General features: G+C 42.3%; 1 long non-coding RNA gene across 1 annotated transcript; it reads left to right on the forward strand.

Annotated features, from left to right (window-relative positions):
• Positions 1–1,118: 1,118 nt before the first annotated feature.
• Positions 1,119–2,735, forward strand: LOC136459055 (uncharacterized). The gene is made up of 4 exons (XR_010760129.1): positions 1,119–1,398; positions 1,600–1,676; positions 1,902–2,142; positions 2,531–2,735. It is a non-coding gene; the product is annotated as an uncharacterized lncRNA (long non-coding RNA).
• The last annotated feature ends 4,488 nt before the right edge of the window (positions 2,736–7,223 follow it).

A 7,223-nucleotide genomic window follows, 5' to 3' on the forward strand; every position in this document is an offset into this window, starting at 1 on the left:
AGCAGTTTTGTTAAGACTTCAATGCTCAGACTGGTAACTGGCAGTTGGACTTTTGGACGGATTACAAGTCATTTCTATTTAATAAAGTGATGTATCAGCAAAAATGATACCATGGAAATTACGAGGAGAAAGAGATTCGTTTTTCAGCGGAAAAGCTGCTCCATCATTGCACTGTGCCACTGTGGCAACGCGAGTTAATTTGTCTGGTCGTTTGGCCGTCAACATGAGCCATCTTGGCATTTTTTTTTAGATTGGCATTGAGAGCTACTAGAGTTCACGCTGTGAGGTCATATATGTATGTAACTCCTTCTAGAATCCGCGGTAGAAGAGCGATCTGGTTACTGTTCCAAATACTGTTAGCCAACCTAGTGCATCCACGTGGCCTCATGCGTGTGCACGCATCGATTTGCTCTCTCAGGATTGGGTCTCTTCCTGTGCCTGTGTCAAATCAAAGTAAATAAAAAAGGAGAAAAACCGCTCTCCTACCGCGGCATTGCGCCTCGCCGCCTCCGTCCGCGCTTCTTCCTCTTCCTCTCCCCCAGCGGCGGCGGACGCGGATGCGGCGTCCTTCCTTCACGAAGGCTGCGCGTGTCGACGGCTTCATCGCCTCATCCTCTCCCCCGACAGCGGCGGCATGCAGATGCGGCGTTCCCCCCTCCTCCCCCCTCCCTGGCGTGCCTCTCCTGCTCCCTCCCCCTCTCTCTCAGCGGCGCGGGAGGGCCCCGATGCGGCAGCTCCGACGGCCCCGGCGAGGGTGGCCCTAGCATGGAGGGCCACGGTCCGCGGCAGCACCGGCGGATCCAGCGAGGGTGGCCCCCCGACGTGGAGGCCCTGGCATGCTTCCGCGACCCCCGCGAGGGTGGCCCTGGCACGGAGGGCCACGGTCCGCGGCAGCACCGGCGGATCCAGCGAGGTTGGCCCCTGACGTGGAGGCCCTAGCGTGGTCTAGAGTGTGCTCTTCATCTTGAGGTCGCTTGTCCTGCTCAGTCTCCTCTTCTGAATTCCTACGTTGTCAACCAGTATGCTAAAAATTATCAATTCTTATGCATTGACTAACTAATTGTAGGTGTGTGGGTGCTTTGTAATAGGTTAGCACAGTCATCAGCATGCTTTGGTGAGCTTGTTTGTAATGTGAGTGCTTCTGCGACTGGGTTGACAGAGTTGAAAATTCAGTGGACCAAGCAGCTGGACCAAGGTACACACATCTGCAGGTGGAATTCCTAAATCCTTACTACTTTGCCAGAATTATTACCGCCTCGCCGAACCAGGACGGAGAGGCGGCGGCGCTTAGGGCGTCGGCATCCACAGAGCGGAAGCGACGGTCAGAGGCCGCACTAATCCTCATCTCCGCCAGCAGGCGGCTCCCCAAGTCTACCTTGCCGTCTTCCTGGCATTGAGGTTCACGCCCCCTCCTTCTCCATGTTGATCATCTCGATCTGGTGTCCGATCTTGATCTGCTTGGACAAAAAATGTGTTTGGTTAGGTCTTAACTACTTTGGTTAGGTCTTAACTACAGTACTTGAGATTGATTTCTTCTTAGTTTCCCTATAGAAATTTAGTTTCCTTTGGTGGATTTTTTAAGACTATCTGAGATCGCAGAATTGTAGATGGGCATACCATGGTGGATTGTAGTTCCAAATGATGGAACTGAGACCTAGCATCCATATGTATAGAATGTTAGTATTTATTCCATCTTATATGTCTAGCCTGGGAAAAATAGTTCTGTTTTTTTTCTCTAACTGAAATAGTTTGTTTTCGTAGGCAATTGCTCTTACACATGTTTCTATCTCATGCCATTAGGCAGACCATTCTTTTCAACCATCCCGCTTGCAGTATGCCATTGTATATGTCTGGCTTGCTTCAACTGTTGCTGACTCAATTTGATTTCTTCTGTCGTGCAGACCTCAAGAACGGCGGTTGCATCAGCTTCAGCGATCCTAGAGCTTCCTATCATGTTAGAAGGACGTATGTCAGACTCTAGTCCACGTTGCACCCATGGTACTTCTAATGGATCGCATTATCAGTATCTGTGAATATTGTTACATGCAGCGCAAACATGAAGTCCTTTCTAATGGCAAAATGTTCCTAATTCCTTCTTCCGGATTCAAAGTTGCTACAAGACATTGCTACCTGTATGCCATGGTATGATTCTAGCTATTGAATGTTTTATCCTGATGCTTTGACTGTGCAAATATGTAGCTGCCATTGAATGTACGAAATAAAAAAATGTCTAAATTAGATGGCGTAGTTTTTCCATTGGCCTGTTTCTGCTCACCTGGATGGCTCACATGTGCTAAAAATTGTACATTTTATGGTGTTTCAAAATCAAACATCTTATATGTGCTTGCTTTAAAAAGCCTTTGGAGGTGGGAAATCGGCAATGTTATCTGTCTAACTTCAACTAGCTCTAATGAATCCCTGTATAATTTATGCCTGTAAAATATCGATGGTAATTATTGTAAGGACTTGCTTTATGTTTATTTGTTTAAAAAATAGATAATTTTACTGAATGATAAATTCCTTGGAGCAGGTCTATGAATTCTTTTATCATAACAGAATTTTTGTGATTAAAAGACTTGGGCTATGGATATGAGCGCTCAGATTCTCTTCCTCAATCATGTGATTCTAAAATGTAAGTTTACACTACTGTTGTTTATTCTTCTTGCTATTATCACTTCTGATAAAATATGCATCGAGCATCTTTGGCTGATGTGCCGGGATGTTCCCTATATGGCGATTTCTTTTATGTTTGTGCTTACCGGACACTAGAGTGATGACTTCGATCAAAACTTGCATGCCTACAATATAAGCCGTCCTGTGTTTGAATTGCACTGCACTAAATGCTAGGAATCTATTTTTCTTTTTTCTTCTTGGCCCATGGGAGGGGGGAATGTTAAAGGAAAGTTGTTCACCTGATGAATCTTTTCTACATTATATCTTTTTGAGCTAATCATTTTGTTAAGCCTCTTCTCCCATAAAAAGGTAAACACACGTCTTGCAGTGGTATTCTTTGTCATAAAAATCGTGTAGCAGAGAGATCAGTAGTGTTGCTGATCTGTTTCTGCTCTAAAAGTTAATTGTAATGTTGAAGGCTTACAGTACTGAGTTGCTAAATGGAAGCCATGACGCATCGAGCACACACCACTCAGAATAGCAATGACTGCTTCCTTGCCTGGGAGCTGTCAGCTGTGAGCTTCATACTGCAAGTGGAGATCCAACATCCAACAGGTCAGTGGCACATTTGTTATTATCATTACATGGACAAGGTGTTCAGAAAACCTCTGAATGATGTTATTGATCATGGCAAAAAGCAGTTGTTCAAAGAAAATGAACTTGCCCAAAGTTTCAAACCTATAGTACAGTCAAATACTATGAAATAATGTGTTTTAGGTGACCTTTATATTCATGGTGCTAGCATAATTTGCATATAAAATTAACACTAAATTATATTCATGCTTGACAGTCTTTTTGGTTAGTGATATCATGATTTTATTATGATAAAAAATACCATATATTCCTGATGGCTTTACACTCTTTTGCAAACCTCTGTTTTATCAGTTTTGTGTATGAAACCTGGAGTAGAACTACTCTACATTATGTCCAGAAAGCTATCAGATCCTGTCATACTTCAGATAACTTCATCTACAATCTGTCATTTTCCTCTACAACATGACTCTTTTGACTTCTATATATTTTTAGTGGGGACTAACTATTTACTTGGTTATAATACAATACTAGCTGGAGCACCAAATCTGGAAGAGGTCAGTTCACATTTTTTTATGATTCCTTGTGAATATTGAAACCACCTCTTCACAATTTTGAAACATGTGAATCTTCAAAGCTTGAGACCACCTCTTTTTTGTTGCATAAAAGCTAAGGTAATTTCCAATGTTCAAATGGAACTACACTCCATTTGTTCTGACAAACCCCAATCTGTATAATGTTTATTCATTTGATATATGTTCTCTATTTTTATTTCAAGTTACAGGTGAAAGGGAAAGTTAGGAAATTTGGCTTGCGAAAGTGAATCGGTGCTTATGTCACGATGTATGAGCCTTAGCGGGTTCGGCCAGAACTGTTTTTTATTTTTAAATCATGTGTCCTGTGTCCATGTATTTTTAAAATAATCAATACATAGTTGGGCAAATTTGGATATTTTTTTTTGCAAAGAACGTTATATGCTCCCTTTATGAATCCAGTCAGTATTTGCATATGTATACTTTTCTAAGTTCCTTTGTATCCCATGTGTATTCGCTTCATCATCATAGCTAAACATTATATATAATACGGAAACATCTAAATGAATCACCAAAACAATACATATACCACATTGAAAGGGAAATACCACGTCAACATACTCCGGAAAGGCAAGCCACGCTATCCTCACGCATCCACGATGCTCGAATACCAGTCACAACTCACAAAGATCAAAGTGATGTAACCTTAGCAAGAGCGGTATCACAAGTTCACAGCAAGAAAAACACAGAGATGTACACATCACCTGCGTGCGCAGTGAAGCACGCAACCCGGCCTAGTGTGTCATGTGACGTGTGTGTAGACGCAGTATGGGGGGTCATTAGTGTTGTGCATGGGCTATCTGTTTCTAAGAGATGTTAAAGCATTAAGAGACATTAATCGGAAGAGATGCAGTTTAAGTTTTCACCAAACAGATGCCCTGTCAATTTGTACAGTCATGGGTGAATTTAGCATGGCTCTAGTAACACTTTTCATGTCCTGGGTTCGACTCCCCGTGGGAGTGGATTTTAGTTTAGGGTTGACTATACTGGGGAGTTATGCTCTACAGTCTTTCTTTCAAAACATGTATGTTAAAAATATGTTAGATAGGATCTATCTAATAAGTTCTAGGGAGAATCAGCTCAAGCACCAGATGGTCAAAGACTATGCTAGACAAACTAACGGGAATACACCTTAGGTCTTGTCCGTTTCATCCCGAAACCAAGGGGGTTGGAGGGGTTGAGGGGGATTTAATCCCCTATAAGTCAAAATCCTCTCCACTCCTCTCCAATCCCCTTGGTCTGGAGAAGAACCAAACAAGGCTTTAAGGAGAATATTCTTCACTTAACATATGATAGACGAGCGTGTGCAAATAAAGGATAGTGCAACAGATCATCTAGTGATACTCATAGGTGAGTCCACCGTGCGTTGCATGCATCGGATGGCCGAGCTGAAGAAAAAAATATATGCACCAAACCGTCCAGCAGGTTGAAATCTCAATGGCTAGTTTTGACAGGACTGTTCGGCTAGGTCATTTCTGTGAGGTGTGGACTGTTCCACCAATTTTTCTTTTTGGCGGACTTTAGCCAACAACTATATATATATATATATATATATATATATATATATATATATATATATATATATATATATATAACTTATTCTGTAGCCAATTTGAGTTATGATAATTACTATGTTAATTTACGAGATTATAGTAACTATATACTAAGTGGTTTACTATAACGTTATGGTAAATATCTCCATGTGTTATAGTAACCCAACTATCGTAAATATGTATTGACATTATCGTAAATGGTGGTGGCTACGGAATAATTTATTTTGTAGCTGGCTACTGAATATACTCTCCCTATATATATATATATATATATATATATATATATATATATATATATATATATATATATATATATATATATATATATATATATATATATATATATATATATATATATATATATATATATATGACTTTGCATAACTTGTCTAATGTTGTTGGAGTACCTTGATGCTGCTAGAAGCTAGGGCAAGTGTGTCTACACTACATCCATCTTCTCAAGTGCATCAATATCTTATATGAAGCTAGGATAGATACGATAGTTCATATCTAAGAGTGTTAGACCTTAAAGTTTGGGAGCTTTGTGAGTTACGGCTATTGTGCCCTTTTATCTTGGTGAACCAGAGAGCTTGATGTATCCATGACCTTCTGATGTGGGCCTTGGTGGCCTTCTAGGCGTCAACCCTCCGATCTTCGTGCGGAGTAGTGACATATCTTGGTGTACGGGTTACAAGGAGACCCTTTTTCTTCGTGGAGAAACTCCATTGTGAACACAACATCAATGTGACATGTAGAGTCGGGTGGCCGTGTGAGATTCAAGGACTCATGACACTTGTCTTTAGTTGTTTGGTGGCAGCCTTATATAGTGGCAGACCAGCCTTATATAGTGGCAGACCAACGCCGTGACTAGAAGGTACTAGGGAACTAGGGGTTGTATTTTGGCAACTGATATCACGGGATAAATCATCATGTCTCCGAGAGTTTGCCGTCTCTAACTCTAGCTCTTTACTTATCACATTTATTGCTTCCACCTGTGCTTTGCTTGTGTGACCTTTATCTTCCTAAATAAGCTATAAGCTAGTTGATACGATTGGCTCTACATCAAAACTCTTTGTAGGTTGCAAGTAAGTTTGAGCATCTAAAAGGATTTTTAAGTACTCATCATGTTAGACTTAGTTTATGTTTTTTCTAGTAGTAGTTTTCATTAAGCTCTACATTTAAGGTTTGAAATTAGGCACACAATTTACCTCTTCCTTGGACTTTCACGGGACCCTCACAATGACATGTGTAGGATGTATACTATATTTTATTAAGTCTACTTGTGTTAGGATCTTCAGGGCTTGGACCATGTCAAACACTTAGGCCCTGTTTGGAAGCCTGGCTTTTAGCCTAAAACACTTGTAAATTGCAGGTCTGTAATTTTTTCAACCCAACTCGAAATTAGTTGTTTGGATCACCATTGACTATAATAATTTTACCTCCCGATTGGATCAAAATCAGTGTAAAAGAATACAGACCTCCTCACCTCTGAATAAAAATACGGCAATTATCAGGCCTATCTCTCGCGGCACCATCTCCCGGTGCTTCTTCTCCGCCGCGTGGATCTAGCCAGGCGCGTCCGCCGACGCCGGACGCAGCCCCTTGCGGGCATGGTCAGCTGCGGAACCTGCCACCCCGTGGCCAGGCGAGTCTCCCTCGCGGGCAGGGCTAGGTGCGGCCGCTGTCGGCGGCGGCGCCCTCGCAGGAGCGTGTACGGCCGCAGGGGATAGGGTGCCGAGAAGAAGGGAGGCAAGGAGGAGGCTGAGGCGTTGGAGGCCCTCTTCACCAGGGAGCTACAGCGGCGTAGGATGGCGCTGGTTCTAGCATTCCGCAATGGCGACGGTGTTGCAGCATAGGATAGCGCTGGTTCCAT

This window comes from Miscanthus floridulus, chromosome 6 (genome assembly GCF_019320115.1).
Source record: "Miscanthus floridulus cultivar M001 chromosome 6, ASM1932011v1, whole genome shotgun sequence".
In the NCBI taxonomy this organism is placed as follows: domain Eukaryota; kingdom Viridiplantae; phylum Streptophyta; class Magnoliopsida; order Poales; family Poaceae; genus Miscanthus; species Miscanthus floridulus.